The following is a 19,875-nucleotide window of genomic DNA, read 5'->3' as shown; positions in this document are numbered from 1 at the left end:
CCTCACGTCAGTGACATCCACAGGATCATCCGCATCATTGTTAGCCACCGCACTCTCATACACCCTCGCCCTCTTGGACTGTCTACAGGTGGAAAGGAAGAGAAAGAATGGTCTTTGAAATCATGCAGGACAACAGGCTGCAGAAAAGACCCCTAACTACTTAAGTCCAGTTTTAAATGCCCCTTTTTTTCTGTAATTAACAATCTTGTCAGGGACAATAGAAATTGCACTGTAGTTCTAAAGCAAGCGTACTTAAAACACCAGTATAACTATACTATTAACTACGAGACACTTCACCAAAAGCTGTACTCAAAACAACATTAAAAAAAAAAAAAAGTATTTTTAACGACACATTTTTCCTCTCAAAGGCAACATGTAAAGTCCTATTCCATGATATGTAAGGTGCTTAAGGTGTTAATTAACCTTAGGCTGTAAGTGAGGATTTACCTCCTGCGTGTGAGGAGAGAAACACTGCAGAGGATTCCAGTGACTGTCAGGATACACACAGCCAGGGCTGCGATTGTTATATTAAACACCTTGAACTCTGAACAGACAAAAAACACAAGTTATCAAAATAAATACATTTTATATATATATATAACTATAAAAGCAACAACAACGACAAAAAAATGTCTTAAATGAACTCTTGCATTTCCCAGTTTAAGAGGTTTCCTCTCACTTGGTAGGGCTTGGTGCTTTTTTTTTTTTTTTTTTTTTGCTCTCTGTCTTTCTCTTCAGTCGTTAACAAAAACTATAAACTTCCTCATCGTTCTGTTGAAATCGTTACAAAAACGACGGGCGTGGAGGTTGCTTTCCTCACCGTGCATGGCCATTTCCATCCATCCATCTGTCGTGCCTGATGTTGTGGAAGTGTTAAGAGAGAGGGCGATGGTTGGCGTTCTGAGACTGGCACTCATGTTGTTGTTGTTGGCATTCCCCAAATGTGCCCAAACGGGTATTGGCATGTAGGGTTCCAGCAGCACACAGGCCCACATGACCAAAGGGGCTTACGCTGGTTACCATAGAAACCCCCCCAACCCCCCCCCCCCCCCCCTTGAGTCTCCCCCAAATTCTGTTGCCCCTATCTTTTGTGTTCAGTGGGTTCTCACTCTTGTGTTCCACATTACTTATTCATCTTTGAATGGAAGTTTTTTTTTTCTTTTGAGAAGAAGGGGAGTCCCTTTTGGAATAACTTTGGAAAATGGCTCCTGGCAGAATAACTCCACACAAATGCCAAGACAGTTAGAAAGTCAGAGATTCTGTGCCTGTGCTCTCTTTCTGTGATAGAGTGTTCATCCCTAATGCCTAAGGTTTGTGGGTTTATCTTTATGTTATGTGTTATTCTCATTAAAAGGGTAACATGTGCACCAAAGTTGAATAAAACACACAAAAACTTTGGTTACTTTTCCGCTTCATTGACTGATAGTTGCAAATATTTCCCAGTGGCTGTTTCTATCTCTTCCATTGGCTCTCTCTTCTCTCTGTTTTATCATGTGTGTGTGTGTGTTGCTGACACATGCCTCATTGCTTTGCATGGACGAAGATTCCGCAACATTTCAAACTATTCTTTAAATCTCTGTCCACTGTAATAACTCACTGCACTTTCGCACAATGACCACTATCATGCTTCATAGCTAAACATACACAAACACTCAGGTTTCCCTCACACAGTCCAGTCAGAAGCTGCTGAGTGTCGCTGCAGGACCAAACCTGACCATGGACAAAGACCACATTGTTCAGTCCTTCATGCTTCATCTCCCTCGGAGTAATTATATCACAGTTATTATGCAATATGTGTTGGTTTTGAACAGGGGAGTACTGTGGAAACTGTCGTAGGATAGACTTTGAGTATTTACAGTCAACAAGCATCATTTTGACTCTCTTCACATCTTATAAGGTTTGCATGGCATGGGCTTCCCAAATAGAATGTGGTGTCAATACAGAACAGTGCAACAAGAATTATGTTCTGATTTTCTGTTTAGATTTACATATTTGTGAAACCACAGCAAAGCGTTCTGTGTAAAATGTTTTAATGTTTAATTACTTCAGCAGTCCATTTGAAATGAGAAGTTAAATATTCCAAACTGAACCTATTTCCCATGACATATTTTGAATACCAATCTTGATCCAACCGTCAAAGTCAAAGGTTTCTACAATTCTGACATATCAATAGACCGTCCCTGTAGATACGAAGTAAACATTGTTATTTTCTGCAATTCCTAGTGGATTTTCTTTCTGTAAATACACATACACACACACACACACACACACACTGCTGGTTTGGCTCTAGGCCTGAGGACAGCAGAGAACAGACACTGGGGGTCCATGCTCAGAGCCTCTGAGACAGTACTATCTGTGTTCCTTAAAACGTGGGAGAGAGGATATTCCTAATATACTCCTAACTGTTAAAAATACACTCCTGCTAATGTCTCTTTCTCCCTCTGGGCAGGGATTGACTGACCACCCGAAAACAGCAATACAAGGTCTCTTTGCGATTAATCGCAAATCACTTGACCATATACACTAATGCCCGCTAAAGCAGGATAGGATTAAATCAATCTACAGTCTATGTGTCTGTATGCTTCTCTTGACATTAGTGTACCACATACGTGATGGACAAACGGTGTTGTGCGTTGATTTTGGGCCACTAGATGTCAGTGCTCACAAATGGAGTTCTGTCGTTTGCCCCTCTATGTAACGGCCTCGCTTCACATTAATCTCAGGAGACGTTGCCCATAAACTCTGAGGTGAATAAACTGTGCCCACGAGCATGGGAAAGTAACCGCGAATATCTCTTTCCTCAAACACTCCCTTTTCCATTTTCTCTTATGTCTAAAGCACTTAGCAGATAATATTTTAAAAAGAGAGTTTATAATGACAATCTCTCCATTTATTACATTAGTACAGTGTTTGGTGTTATATTCGCCAAACCTCACGCGCTGCCTGCATGTGGAACGAATCAGCCAAGTTTATTTGGACTCGGCGCGGAAAGTGAATTTATGAAGGAGGGGAAAGTGACAGGGTTAATCATTTGTTTAAATGTATTCTTCTTCAACCTCTTCCAGAGTAAATAAACACATTTTTTCAGCGTGTGCCAACTTCGGAGACTTGGATTTTTCAAATCGTCATTCATGCCCTTCTACCCTCCCAAACACTGTTTACAGACAAGTTGGCAAGGTATTTGAGTTTTAACATGATCCATTTGTTCCGATGCGGTTCAGTGAGAAGTCTCGGCTCTTGATTTATTACACATGTCAATTATAATGCCTTCGCTCCGCAGAGCAGGTTTCCATAGTACAGATCGAGCGGGCACAAACTGACTTAACTCTGGCTTTCAAACATAATTTCTATGAACTATAAACTACAAATGCGCAGACTGTAAATATTTTCTCGCAGTTAGACAATTTGAGCCGTACGGGCTACTGCATTTCAGTATAAGGCGATGACAAGATATGGGTTTTTAAGAAAGCGAGTCATTGTTTTTTGACAGCCTTAATTTGCACTTTGCGGGTAGCTGGGAAATGCGTTTTTGTCAGTCATCATGTCAGAAGAGAGACGACAGAATATATACGGAGAAGTACCTAACATGGATGAGTTAAAGATTTCTGTTGTCAGCGCTGCGAATGGCTAAATGCCAAGATGTGGTTGTTTGGATTCCGTTAAAGTAACATATAATATATTATAGTGAAAGCCTCCCTGCACAGTGACACATAAAAACAGCTTAGGCACAGGCTCCGTGACCCCTAATGACCTCTACATACAGTATATGAGGCGTGGTTTGAGTATTTATGTAGATGAGTTATCCCTCGGTTACGCCCCGTTGCTTTCTGAAGGGCTTTTTACCTGACACTGAACATAAGTCATCGTGAAAGGTAAATATAAACAGGGCCAAAACCAGACGACAGACTGTTTCACTGCGAGTCCAAGGCACCAGAACCGGCAACACAAGGGGGACTTGAGCTGTTTGCACTGAAAATATTAGCCCATCTTTGACGTACAGACGGTAAACAGATCTTATCATGTGAAACGATATTTTTCTTCACATGATCGATGGTCGATGGATGGATGGTCTGAGGTTTTTTATGCAAACGCACGCTACTTGTGATCCTACAGCAAATAAAACATTTTAAAATATAGAAACAAAGTATTACACTAAAATGAGTTTACCTTTGGGACATCCCTTCCGTGTAATTCGCCGTTGTTGTTCCGAATTTGCGATCATATCCCTATGAAAAGCAATAAATTTCGGCCAGATCCACTTAGTTGAACTCCTTATTTTCCACAATTCTACTTTCCATCTAACTTCATATAAAAAGTATTTTTGCTGTTACATTACAAGAAAAGGAGGCACATGCTTTGCATACCACTTTGAATTTGTGGGCATGCGGTTTGCTCGGGTGACTAGGGCATTGATTTAAACCACATCAAGTGTCTGCATTGTTTACATCTCAGTGGTATGGAGAGAAGAGGATAGTGCAGAGTTCTGTATGAGTGTGTGAAACAGTGATGTCCAAATGTGGGCCCACAGGGATGGTCTTCAGATCTACCCACGCTGTAGTCTCACGTCGGCATTCTGCCTGTCTCAGGTCTGAACAGACAAACTGGTCCTCAGCCCAGATCCAGGGTTTGACTTCAGTGAAGAAATATTCAGAAATATTCACGACCCTCCCTCTCCTTCTCATCTTCACAATGATGCCTTTGTTTTACAAGCCTTCACACCTCACAGATCATCACACACACACGCACCCACACACACATACAAAGAGAAAGAGAGAGAGAGAGAGAGAGAGAGAGAGAGAGGGAGAGAAGCCATGAGAATGAGAGTATAAGCAAGAGTGTGTGTGTGTGTGTGTGTGTTTCTCTCCAGGAAACAACCTATTAACAACCGAAGAAGGAGGAATAACAGACTGTTTGTAATACCAGTTATAAACGGTTCCCATCCAGTGTAATCCTAGAATAATTAGACATAAGAACTTAATCCAGTCAGTTGAGTTGGTCCAGTTACTGTTTATAAAGAGAAAACAGAGTGTGTTTTCACACTCTGTGGCCTCTGTCTATTCCCCAGTCTTGCTACAAACTGTCTTTTGGAGGCTCACTTATCAGTAACCATACAGAGTAAATTAGAATATCTATGTAAAAATGTGCAGATAACTATAATTTGGTTTGTTTGTACTTAATAAGAATTACGTCGTAGCACTGTGACACTGTTGTAGTGTTGTTTTGGACACCCTTCAGTGAACACTATGCAGAGATTTCTTTCACACATTACCAATGACAATGTTTATATTTTATAAATAAACAGTTATTATTCATATTCATAGGTCTCATTTTGAAACCCCTTAATTCCCCAAAACTCCCTTAATTCACAAACTCCCTTAATTCACATAAACTTATGCTTCAGTTCACGTTCAGTTACTGCCTCAATTCATATAATCTAATTTAACCATATTGTACCAGTCTTTTTCACAGACACACAGACACACACACAAAGACACACACACACACTGTATACACTCATATAACACACTCAGACCAGATATTTTCATAGTCTTATTACTCACTATTCTCATAGTGTCATTATTCATTATTGTCATTGTCTCATTACTTCTCCATTCGTTACAGCAGAGCCTGCACACACACACACACACACACACACACACACACACACACACTGTATATATTCATGTAACACAGCCAGAACCAGTATTATTATAGTCTCATTACAGCTTGGTTCTGTGCTAAGCCAGGACCAAAACCCTCTCTGAACCACGCTGAGGGAAACCAGGCCTCTGCTTTAAGCCCGACGTGACACATACAGCCTGACAAGTGAACCGTGGACGCAGTCTAGGTCCTGCTGGCTGCGGACTGGGAGCATGACAGTCAATGCACAGTTGAACTCATGGGAGTCATGACAAGTGTGTGGAATTAGAGCGTAGCGTTCAGTCACTGGAATGGACATGCAAACACAGATTAAGGATCAAACATCAGAGAAAACTGGTAATCTTCATCATGCACAGTATTCACAGTTTAAATAAAACCAACTTGTGTATGGGCAAGACCAGCGGTTCTCAATCCATTTGTTGTGGACCACCTTCCATGCATATCTTTGTTTTAACCCATCATGATCAGAACGAATTGAGCCAACCAAGAGTTAGATGATTAGTTGATCAGTGGAATCAACTGTTTTAGTGCTGGGCTGAGACAAAAAAAAAACATGCAGGACAGGGGGTCCACAAGGATCAGACTGAAAACCACTGAGCCAGACAACTCTTTTATATCTGTTTCATATTTCATTCATTTGAAATATTCCCGTCTTCTGGTAACGACAGTTTGCGTCAAAAGGTCAGAGAGGTCGTCTCGGCAGAATCGGACGGTATGACACACCATAATGTATCTCTGGCCTTCGCTGTGGTAAAAACGTGCTGATGATCCACATGGCAGGAGTGGGGGGCTGTTGACTGGTTTGACTGGGTTGCCTGTATGAGGGTTCAGTGGAGAAGCTTGTTCAGTGTGCAGGCTCAGTGAATTGTGACACACTTTAAACGAGAGAGAAAGAGAACTGAAGACCACCCACACTGGGCGCATGTTTTTGACAGAGGTCAGCATCGGGGAAAACCATGACAGAATAAAAATAGGCTCGTTCATGTTTCATACTTTAATACATCTGAATTGAGAACAGGGATCAGTCATATTAATACCTATACAATATAGATATACACATTAGCAGATTTAGAACAGATTTTCAAAAAAACCAAAGTGCTTACCACAGATAAGTATTGCTCTAAAAACATGACGTGGTAAATACATGTGGTAACGTATGCATGTGATAAATATATGTGGTAATGTATGTATGTGGTAAAAGTACATACCGCAGGTATAAATTGTTCTAGATTTTTCTATGCTTTCTGTTTCTCCACATATCGAACAGCGCCGAAAGTGAATGAATCTTTGTCTCCCCTCTCTCCCTCTCTCAGAGGCCGTCTGGAGGGCCTGAATGGGGGACGCCTGACAGCCCACACAAACACCCAGATCTATGCTCCATTTGAACAATTTCATTATCCCGAACATCACCAGTCTCAGCTTTTTACTTGTCCAAACACACACTCTGTCATCGTGACAAACTCCCCTGTGCGGGGAGGGTTGGAGTGTAGCAGACATCGGTGTCCTGGCTTGCCTTGCTCCGTCTCTGTAAGTTGGTTCTGTTATCTGCATCAAACCCATCACGTGTCTATTAATACCATTAATATCAATATCGCTGACATGGAGACCAGTTAGGGAGGATGAGTACAAGGCTGTCTACTTGTGCTGCTGGAGATTTTTTTTATTATGGAAAATGGAAAATTAATGACATCAATGTCTCCGGGTCTCGCTCCTGAAGACCCACACCTCTGCTCTGCGTGTTCTAGATCTTTCTCTCTCTGCTCTAATATACCTGACTCCACTAATGAGCGAATTATCAAGCCCTTGATTAGTAGAGTCAAGTGTATTATGATGCAGAGAGACAGAGTATACAGGACTTGAGGCCTGAAGGAGCAGGACTGGGGGCCTGAAGGCGCAGGTCTGAGGGACTGAAGGAGCAGGGCTGGGGGCCAATGAATTACCCTGTAACAGCTACTGAGTCTTAGGAGTGCTTCAGTCAAAGTCTCTCAAAGGAGCTAGTGTGACAACATTAAATATTTGTCTGTTTTTCACACTGTGGTGCTAACAAAAAGCTGGTGAAAGCACCCTTTTCACTGTCACATAAAAATCTTATGACAAATAACCGTTCATAACAGTAATAATGTTGGGGTAACGGCAGTTTCAGCCAAAGTTTTTGAGTGAATAGCAGATGTGTGGATCTGCGACGTCAACTTCATCTCCAAGTTAATTTACACTCTAAACGAGTTCTCCAGTCCGCGGGAGACGATGTGTGAAACCGCTAAAGAAAATGAAGGTTTAGGTTTCAACAAATTCCTGATTTATAGAGTATCCTGTCTCCAGAGGAAAAGTTTTGAGACTCCAACAGGTCCTGTGGGTGTCTACCTGAACATAGAGCAATCTTCATCACCTCTTCATCCTCCTCTGTGATTATGTTTGCTCGACGTGGCTGGAGTTTTTGCCCCGAGGCACAATTTCAACAGCTTTTCCTCTGTGTTACAGACTTTATGTTTGGAAGTAAATCACCCCTAGACAAACCTGCCAAATTTGAAAATTACACCGACGTAAGGAAAAAAAGGGGGTGGGGGGTTGTGCGAGGGGTCATAAACGAGCCATTTCTAATTCCACACTAACTTAATCTCATGGGGAATACTTTTGAATTGTGTTATTCGCAATAACGAAAATACAAACAAAAATAAGACTATAAGACTATACATTCATATGCCTAATATACTGATTTTAAATGAGCCTTAGAAAAGCATATTGTTGTCGGTTTAAGACCTGATCAGACAACCAAATCTCCATTACCACACTAAACATGCAATTCGTTTCCTTTAAAATTATGTGCAGCGCACCGATGGAATATTCTGGAAGCACTAAGACCAGGGCCATATATGAGGTCTTAGACTTCACACCCACAGCTGCTATGCTCCCTCTTCAGACATACAGTGTAATCAGCAACAAATCTGTTCTTTACACTACTCCTACCTTATATTAATCAAAGATAAAGCAAGAAGCTTGTCTGCTTTCTGTGGGTGGGAGTATTCCATCTTCATATTCTCCGGTTGGTATGAAAGTTATATTAATCTTTGAACGCGATAAGGCTGCTGTACATTGCGGTAGTTTGAAAAGTGTTAACTCAGATCTTATTAACTCAAATAAACCTGACAGTTAGAGGAGATATGACAGAGAACAACGTTCAGATGAATATAGAATGATAAATAGCTGCAGAGTCTAAATAACACGAAACAATTTGATTTTTATCACATGGCTGAGGCAAAGGAACTGTAGATTAAATCACTATAGTCCAGGAACATGTCAATGAATGTACTTTACTCCTCATCCTAAAATGTTAAAAGCATTATCGGTAACAGATTAAAATCTTTATTTTTATTTTAAAAATCACAAATGAAATCACCGTTGGGGCATTTCTAATTTTCTGGCGTTTCCCGATGAAAATCTTTGTTTGTTGTCTTGTCTCCTCAGGCAACAAGAATGCCCAACATCACTGAAATGGTTCAATTAATGGCACTTACTTTCAATGTAGGCCAAAACTAGCTGTTATGTTAGACAGCGCTGTTTATATTTCACCAAATAAAACTGGTATCCAAAGATGTTTTGATGAAAGCAGATGCAGCATTTGGAGAACAGATTGTTGTAATTGAGTCTTCGGAATGTGTCTTTGCACAGCAATCAAAACATTACCAGCATCATGACATAGCTTCATGCAAAATAGCTTTATGGTGTTTGGAGTGTCTGTCTACACAGAAGTCTGTGTGTGTGTGTGTGTGTGTGTGTGTGTGTGTGTGTGTGGTGCATGCATGCATGCGTGTGTGTGTGTGTGTGTGTATGTGTATGTGTCTGTGTCGGTGTCAGTGTGTGTGTGTGTGTGTGCCAGTCAGTATAAGTTATGTGGGTCTGTGTGAAACAGAGAGAGAGGGAGAGAAAACATATGGATTATGTCCACATGCTATATGAAGACACTCTTGTCTGTCTGCTGGTAGATAGCAGGAACACGACTCTTTTCTCTTTCACCTCCTTTCTGACGAATGAATACAGATGAAAACAGTGAACAAGTCTGATGACACCACAATGTCAGAGTGTCTGTGTTAGCCTGTGTCTGGGAAGTCTCAAACAGAAACTATAAGGGAAAAATACATAGGAGTTGGAGAAGATGCTAAAGACTTAGCAAACCAGGGATTATATATAGTCCCATAGTCACTTACTGATGTCATACACACTGCGTAACTCATATGATTTTTTTGTTGCACCCACCAAGCATAGAAACCTGAAACAGAGTAATGATGATAATCCGTAGTACAGTATTTAACTCAGCCGAAAATGCCACTCAATGCAGTTGATCCTGGATTTGTGTCTTCTGCCATTAAATATAAACACGATGCTCCATACTTCACCAGCTATTTCAGTTTTAGTCTCGGATTAGAAAAGGTTGGGTTTTTTTTGGAGCATGTGATTAACGTGAACTGGGGGCAACTTCAATCGAACCAAATTGTTTCCACTTGTTGTTGAACACTGTATCTGTCACCAGTCTTGTCTCCCTACACAGAGAGCTGCCCTTCCATTCTTTCAGAGACTCTCCTTCACAGCCTTGGCCTGGGCTGGTACCGTGTGTGGGGGTAATTACAATCAGAGTTCATGAAATCGGAGGGTTACGAGAGACTTTGGAATGTGAGGAGTATAATACTTTGAGAGAGGGTCTGGATAACCCTTGTTACAGTCATATACTTTAATGGGGATGTTGTTTAGACACAAGAGTTCAAATGTCCAGAACCTTCTACAGTTGAGTGTACTCTATCGCTGTATAGACGCTCAACTTACAAAGGAAGTGGGTCACTCTTGCACACTGACACAAATGTATATGTGTACTGTCAATAGATAAGAGCACAGATGCTTACATATGTATGAAAAACTAATGCTAAAAACTCACATTCATCTATAAAAAGACAAGAAGGCAGAGACATACAGAGCTAATGTCATACACACACACAAGGACACACACACAAGGACACACACACATGTAAACACACACGTAGCAGAAACACCTGTGAATGATCACTAAATAAAAAAGGCAAAGCTAACTACAACAGACAGTGAACGAAAACTAGTGAAAACCTGGCCAGAAATCACAATAGAATGACGGACACGTTTCCATACAAATTCATCCTTTGGGAAGCCATCAACGTCTGGACCACGGTCAACTACCTCTCATCTTCCCCTCCGGAACCTTCCTCGCAACTTCAGCTGGGATATTCTGTTCCCTCTGCTTGCCAAAGAGTCTCGGTCTCTTTTACATTCGTTTTCCTGCAGGGGAAGACCTTGTCGAAACACATTAGGTCAAACTCTCCATAATTCATTATTGAACAAAGTGTTGCTCTATGAGTCCCACCTGCTCCAGTATCTGATGGTGCTTTTATAACTGTCCTATCACCAGGCTCGTTCTCTCCGAATGCATTTCAGCAGCAGAGTTTGCTTCAGGTTCCCTTTATTTGAACTGGCCTGATTGCCTGCGTTGTATGTTTAAATAGCATCTCTGTTTAAAAGGTAGAGTACAGTCAATTTTACTCCATAGAGTCAATTTTGAATTCCAGTCAGATGCTTTGGAAATGCCATAGATGAGAACGTATAAATGACCCTCTGTTGGCGAGAGAGGGATATGAGATTTAGATAAGAAAGAAAAACAGAGGACTTTTATAAATCTCATATTACTTTACATTATCAGGAGAGAAGGATAAAACGTGTATGGCCTATATTTTTGAGAAAAGTCCCTGGCTTTTAGCTGAGGGGGAAATGTAAGCAAGTCAAGCCTGCGCGTCAGTTAATATATCGACCTCAGCTGAGCAGGGATGAAACATAAGAAATGAAACACAGAACAGAACTTTAGTCCCCTGCTCAAAAAGACATAATGGAATTACATTTACTGAGAACATTAGTTTAGGGACACCTGAGTGGAAAGCTGAGAGTGAGAGAGAGAGAGAGAGAGAGAGAGAGAGAAAGAAAGAGAGAAAATGAGACTTTTTGAGCCTCTTTTGGAGATGTACCAAAACAGTTGGGTTCTTGGATGTCTTCCATCACTCATTTCCTCCGAGAAAAATACAAGGGTGAAAACTTTTGAAGAACGCCAAGACAAGATGATTCATGGCATGTTTACATAGGGTTTCTGGAGTGGGAGCTTTAAACACATCAATAATAGATATGGAACAGACCTGAATAACTGTTGTTGGAAGCCGTATACAATAAAACACTTAAACGCCTTTGATAAAAAAAAAATTCTGTCAAAAATTTACCCACAAAGAAGTTAACAGGCAAGATGACCCTAATCTAGAGACATATGACTATAGAGAGTCATCCAGCTGTGACAGCTTTGATACATCTTTGTAAACCCCAAATTACCAGCCAGCATAGGCAAAACTGTTGAATGTGTTCCAGAACGTTCTGACTGACTGCTCCATTTATCTGTGGGAATGTGATAGGATTATACTCGTGGAAAAGGATTCATAAGGCTCACATACATGCTCTGTCACATGCACAAAACACATACACACACACACACACACACACACACACACACACACACGTTTACACACACTCTCATGCCCCAATCTCTGGGAAAGATGGCTGTGACACTCAAGGGGAATACAGTGTGGGGACACAGGAGAAAGACCAAAAATAGAGCTGTCATCTTTCATGTTGAGATCTCTGGAAAAATATGCCCTGACATAGTTTTTCACAGAGAAGGAACCGGAAACAGGCAAAACATCTCAGCAACATCTCACTTTATACAACTCCTTTTTTTTAACTTCAGCCTTTCAAACTCAGACTGGGTGTTGATGGACAGCAGAGGATTGTGGGGGATAAGGAGAGCACTGAGAGAATGCAGAATCTACAAAATTACTGAGTGGGTTCAAAGCTAATATACAATACGCTTCGTAAAGTATCAAAGAGAGTTCAAAGCTGACCCTCTGTGATGTTTGGAGAGAATTTTTTGTGGATCTTTCTGGTACTGCGTTGCTTCACCTTCTTTTCAATTAGATGGGCTTTCATGGGGGATTAGACAGGTTTCGCACTGGCCGCCAACTTAAACATTTGAAATTACATACACTGTAGTTCACGGTACAGCGCTAACAGTCATCCAACCATGACCGGAGGAAAGGGGGTAGAGGGACTGAATTCTGTCCCAAGGGAAACCAACGTACTGTAGGGGGTTTCACGGGCTACACTGCCAGCTGTAGCGCGGAGGAGGCCCGTTCGTATGTCCAGCGTCTAGAACATGTTAGTGCTCAGCGGCTCCCTTCTGTCAACACACACAAACTATGAAAGCAGGTTATTCTGTGACTATTCTGGGTTTGAATTAGCAAAATACACAGAGGGACAGAAAATAGAGCGCAGACATGCAATCCAGTTGGGATTTTAATATTGAAAACACACGGCGCAATTGGACTTTCACGCAATTAGACTTTAAGTTCATCGTAATTTAATGTCAATAATGAATCGGAGGGGGCGCTTCTGAAATGTTTACTCTTCTGCCGCACGCTTTCCTGGATGAAGAGAAGCTGATTTCGTGCGAAAATAAAGCGTTGCATTAGTTGATGGTCAATTAATTGTGAAGGACAGCTTAACTACGTTTAACGTTTAGCAGGAGCACCGTATCATGCTAAGGGATCCTCAAAGGAAGCTAAATGATTATATGATGTATGGTCGTGAGTTTAATGTTATACAGAACTTATGAGGACTACAATTATCACGCTACCGTATAAGGAACCTCAGTGCAAAGCCGCTGCACATCCTGACAAAGTGGAATAGCTCATATGCTCTGTGATATAGATGTTTGCCTCTGGTCCATTTACCGCGTAAAATGTAATCTCACTATATCCTTGCTATCTGATAGTAAGAGCCACAAAAGGGGGCTTTCATGAAATTCTCCTAACAGACGAGATTGTTCTCTCTCTTAAAGGCTTAAAGACCTCAAATCTCTGCTCCAAATCAGCATAGCGTTGACGGATTTCCAAACCCCGATCAGTGAGGATGCACTATCGCACGTACAAATTTAAAGGCAGAAAGTGTTTTTAAAACAAAGGATTCATTTATGAAACTGACCGCCTACTTTCTCAAGACATGATTCTAACACAGTTCTGGCGTCTATATGATATAAGAACAGATGCTTGAGGAGACTAAACAGTGATGTGAAAAGACGCACGATCATCCTCAAAAACTCATCTCGTCAGTATTGTACGCTTCAAAAGTGTTCTTTAAATAGCTGTAAGCTTTATTAGTCGACAGCCAATTTGTCTCAATTCACCTGGCACAATTCTCACATAAAATTAGAGAATTACCCTTGTCAAAGTGTACTCGACAAGTATCACCAAGCACTCGCTTGCTTGACTCGGTTTGTGAAAGTGAGAGTTTCATTCCTGGTGTTTGGGCTTGCGAGAGCATGTTTTACGTTCACCTATAGACTGTTTACGTTTGTGCTTTGGACAGAAGCCATGTTGACATCATATACCATTAAAAAAACGGTTGTAAGGGTGGAGGGGGAAACGGCCACAGGAAGTTATAAGCTACCGTTAGTTTACTCTCCTTAGGCAACATAGAGGTCAGATGAGACGCACACGATAACAGTGAAGTTTTATTGCTGTAAATACGTTACACACATCCATACGGTAACAGGGACATCTGACATAGAGTCAGAGAGGGATCAAAATTTAGAGCTGTCCAACGAATTCATGACAAACAAGAGGTTATCAAAATGGTTGAATGCCAAGATAAAGACAGCGTGCTGAAAATACAAGGAACTATTCATAAGACGACACTGAATTTCCTCACATTGATGTAAATATTGTGAATAGGGAACATTGTTGGTATTGCCAAGAAGATAAGCAGAGAATACGATTGGAATTCAGATATATTCGGAAAGATGGGGTAGGTGGGGTGTGCTGAGGTGGGGTATTGTGGGTGGGCTTTGTTTATTGTATATGTAGGATGTATGACTCCCATTCACAGAATAACAAAAAACAGACATCCCCTACATTGAAGACCTCCCACTGTATTTTTCTGACAAACAGGGTGTGAAAACAGGCACTCTCCTACATTGCTCTCTAATCCCTGTTGCTAAATCAGAATGGCAAAGAAACTTTTACAACTTATTCACTGAGTTTAAAGGTTCACTTTCCAGGTCTGAAGAAATCAGACAAAAGAAAAAAAAAGAAGAGAAATACAGTCAGTGTTGCCAAACAATGAAACTATTCTGAAAAAAAAGTAAGAAAAAGAACTCCTACTTTTAAAACATCTACACTTACACTGTTTCTGTGGTTACTATTTACTGTTTGGTTTGACTTGCTTGATAAACAAATTTGATTTGATGAAGTCAATGGAAAAAAGTATCCCATTGGCTTAACCACACCTAGGGTAAAATATGAACATCACTGCATTGTCTGGAGGTTATTCACTCATTATTTTCCATTAGTTTGACTCATAGGGACGCACTAGAGAGGTGGTCTATTAAGGAGCTGTGAGGTCCAGGTTTTGGGTTGCCCGCACACACAGGAATATTCCCCTATTATTGGTTAAAGGAACAGTCGGGCCCCACTCCACACCTTATCTTTGTGATTAGCAAATCCTATCAAATCCAGCAGGACACGGTAAGCGTGTGGGACCCAGTGACAGGTCCAAAAGCAACTGTTACTCCCCCAGATAAGTGCAGAAGGAAATCACCAAGTCCATTAACGAACTTTTAATTCAGTCAGGGAATATTAGGTTTTAAAGCACGCTGACGCAGTTTTTTCACGGTGAAATGCTACACTCCAACATCAGACTGATCAAAACCACCTGAACTATCAGCACTTTTTTCACACATCCAAACTTTACATAAAACTCAGACCTCAGAAATGGAAAAAAAAGTGCCATTATAAAGACCTGTGAAAAATGACCCCATGTACTCCAGACACTATTGAAATGCTTCGTAAAAAAGTTTGGACAACTGTTAGGAAAGAAAGACAAGTAAAAGGAAACACAAGTGTTTACTGGCAAAAGTTTAACATCTTTACCTGGCACAAAACCTAGTATGAAGCGTTATGGATATTATCATATGACAAACTTTCCAAGAACAATGTGATAGTTTTCACAGACTGTCAGTGCCATATCGCCTAAAAGCAATGGAACTGGACTGTCTATTAAATTTGAAACCTCATAGAGCTGAGAAAAGCCCTCCAATGCAGAAATCCTAACCTGTTAAACGGGGGTGGGGGGCAAGTTCCAACATCTAAGGACTCAGCGGCCTAAAAACCGAGCGCAAATCACGGCCAAGGAGTCTAGGGAGGCGGAGAAAAAAAGAGTTAGGAATGTGCTAGTTATGTTAGCCCTTGTTAGTGTCTGCAAATGAAACCACAAGACGTGACAGACGAAAGATTTGTGGACCCCCCCAACCCTACCCCACTCCCGCCCCTCTTTTTATGTGTGGATGGAGGTGATGATCAGGGTGACCTCAAAGCGTGACTGGTCAGTAGGGGTCAGGCCCGCACTATAAAGACAATTAGCCTTTGATTTAGTTCAGTCTCTCTTTAGCTCTCTCTCTCTCTCTCTCTAAATATTGTACTCTTTCCCTCTCTGTAATTTATCATGCTGAGTCTTATACAAACATACAGTACCAGCAATCAGGACAATATTTGACTTAGTAGCTCAAAACGACTGACTAGAGCAGATTTGAATGTCAAATCTAATTATGTACTGACGTTTGAGACTTTCTAACTCATGTTTATTTATGATATTCATGTGAATATTTTGTCTCTGTCTAAGAGGAGGGACTGTGTTTGTGTTTTGTCTAATTCATTCTTTACAGAGTCAACAAAACTTTGTTTATTTTCCCCCGAATATTTTCATGTTTAACATTTAGATATCACTTTGTAATACAGTGCTAATATGTATAAAATAGGAGACACACACATGCTGTAAAGAACATGCATCTGTCGTGTTACACTATTTACATGTAATGAGAAAGGTTGAGGAAATGAATGTAAACCACGCATTGATCGCATCCCTTGAAAATAACACAAGTTTGTGTCAGCCCCATACAAGTTTGTTCTTTAGTACAAATCAGCGCTATGTGCTGAGAGCCAAAAACAATAAATGTGTGGTTGCTAGGACATGAAACAAACCCACACAGCGTGACCCTAGAGAGAACATCTATCAGTCCTCTCTCTCAGACAAAAAAAACCCCAAAACAAAACAAATAAAAACATCTCAAAGATTGACTGGTAGAAGACACCTTTCCACACAAATTGCTTACACTGATAACATTTGGCTGTGAATCAAGACATGTTCTTGACATGATACTGGAAACAGTTATGTTTTCCATTAATAACAACATGTTCATTTCACATATTTCTCATTCACCTCCCCATGACTTCAAATGCTTTTTAATGTGCTCGACTATAACGAATATCTGAAGCAAGAGATGTGTATGGTCAATATGTCATTATTAAACGATAAACTGGAATGGAATTGAGCTGTTTCAATTTGGCTTTTATTTAATCTCTCCCAGGTTCAACAAAATGGATGGAAAGAAAACATTAAAGATCCAGAACAGAAAGCCCATTCTGTCATTTATTTGTTTATTTAATTCATTTTTTTTGAGATTACATTTCAAAATTTGAAAGTGCCTTAGGAAAGTTGGACAACAGTCAGTTCTCAAGTTTGAAGAGGTCACAGTTACCTTCTCGCTCTCCCTCCCTCCCTCTCTCTTTCTCTCTCTCTCCCTCTCTCTCTCTCTTTCTTTAATTACAGTTTCTTCCCTAGAGATTGCAGATTTGTCAGTCTGTGACAAAGGCCTTGCCCACATGATTGTACCCCCGCAGGTCAAGGGCTTGAGTTCTATTTAAAAGACTGGACAATGTTTCTGTCCCAAGTAGTTAAGTAAGAGAGAAATTAATTGGTCGAGTTTGACAATTTACAATAAAAATGGAGACAGCCCTGACTTACAGCAGCTTTTCTTAATGTTTCATCTGACAGACAGACAGACATATAATTACCAAATTAAAACATTAGGTTAACTTTTCTTTGCAGTTATTTCAAGTGAGTGTGAAAATGAAATGGTTCACATATAACTGCACTTGAAGACTGATTCTGATTCTGGTAGATTTACTTACAGATGGGAAAAAAAGATCCTTCTGATTAGTGGAGACCCCCTGTCCTATTTTACACTCGGCCAACCAACTTACAACTTCATATTCACATTACAAACCCCAGCTTTTCTAACACACAACACCATTTGCATTATTTCTGAAGAAAACGTTTGAATCATGAAGTTTTGCAATGCGCCATAACTTTTTTAAAGGAAAGCATGTGGGCAGATAGTCTGAGCACAGCTGAAACATGTCCGCAAGTTAACGTTGGCATTTGAAGGACACATCCGGTAAAAAAAAAAATATCTTAGGACCGACTTTTTAGAACTGCATTCTTTCTCAGTGTTCTTTTTAGTACTCAACACCCCATTTTATTAAACGCTGTTTCATGTCAATCTCTTAATCGTTCCAAGTACTTTATTTATTTATTTTTTTATCAGCAATGCACAAAGATAGATTAACATGCAGCAGCCTAATCAGTATTCTCAGGGAACTGCAAAGTAGCAGACCAGCAAACTCCACAACTCTTGGCATTAACTGGAAAAGTACAACACCACTGCAGATCTGTGTCTCTCTATTCAGTTGAGACATCTTTCCTTTCACTCCCTCTCTATTTTTTGTCCCAATTAGCCACGCATATGGCATATCAGATACTGGATGTTTCCAGCACGGTTAAATTATTACAGATGTTTTAGGTTCAATTAAAAGGGTTTGCATCTGTGATGCTGGCTTTCAAATGTGATAATAAGGCCATATATAACTGTTTGTGTCATAACCAGAGAGAGAAATATTGCCTTTGTGTTCCACTTTTGATGGATGTGTTGCACTCTCACCCCCCTCAAAAAAAAACCCACTCTCTAGTACATATGTCAGTTTGAATCTGAACAGTCCAGTGAAGCTATATCTCTGGCAGCTTTCTCTCTTACTGAAAAAAGAATTATAAAAGAGAATAATGTACTGCCTGAAGGTTCCCTATATTGGGAAGGAATTTTCCGGAAAATGACAAATCCATGTTGAAAACTCATGTGAAGTATTTCATGGAAACACAATATGTTTTGAATAAAACAGCACTATTTCTTAGAGCAGTTATGCAAGGCTATGTGAAAGGAGTTCCATCTTTCACACACCGACAACGCAATACAGTCCATCTTTTGAATGTGACCTCTGAACACAAAGACAGATTCTACAAAGTGGAGGAAGCAAAAGGGAAAATTTTCCTAAAATTAAATAAATTGGTGACACTACCACAATAACCAATAGTTTTGTTATATTTAGACTTAGACTGCTTTTATTGTCATTTCCACATATGCATGACTCATACATGCAGGGGAACGAGATTGCGTTACACAAGGACCACAGTGCCGCATAAAACAAATAACAAGTAAATACCACATAAAACAATAAGTAACGCACAATGAATACTGAGGGGGTTACTTATTGTTTTATGTGCTATTTATTTGTTATTTGTTTATTTTCACCGTCATCTCTTGTGGACAAGATTCTCAGTTTGAGGGGCAATGATGTCATAATGGAGTTGTTGTTCTTCTCGGAACCTCAACGATCCAAACCAATGAAAATGTTTGACAACGGACAGTGTGGTTTATTGGTTCAGACAAATTCTTGATTGACACTTAATGGAATATTTTCCGTCAAGGTGTGTCAGGAGATTTCAGCTTGCAAGTTGTAGTTAAGCTCTATTGACAAATGAGACAGACGAGGCATTTGAATGATCTGATTGGGTGAGCATACCAACCAATGACATGAAGAAGGAGAATGAGCTATATAATAAAAACCAAACATTACTCAGTGATTGTAGGACATTGCATCATTACAATGTAAAAGACTGATTGACTGACAGGAATTAACTGTATGTCATTCCTTATGTGTGTATACGGTTGTTATGGAATTTGATTCTACCAGAACCATCTGGCAACATCAAACTTCAAATTAAATCACTAACTCAAAACATGGACCCATTGATTTGCAATGGCAATAATAAATTCCTGTGGGAAGTCGAGTGAAAGTGAATGATAATCAAGTGCTCTGACTCTGTACTAATGGTGAAACCAAACGACCTTCACAGAGCCAAGAGGAAGTGTCTGCT

This window comes from Chanos chanos, chromosome 8, assembly GCF_902362185.1.
Source record: "Chanos chanos chromosome 8, fChaCha1.1, whole genome shotgun sequence".
Classification (NCBI taxonomy): domain Eukaryota; kingdom Metazoa; phylum Chordata; class Actinopteri; order Gonorynchiformes; family Chanidae; genus Chanos; species Chanos chanos.
The sequence above is the reverse complement of the archived record's forward strand: the minus strand, read 5'-3'. Positions refer to the sequence as shown.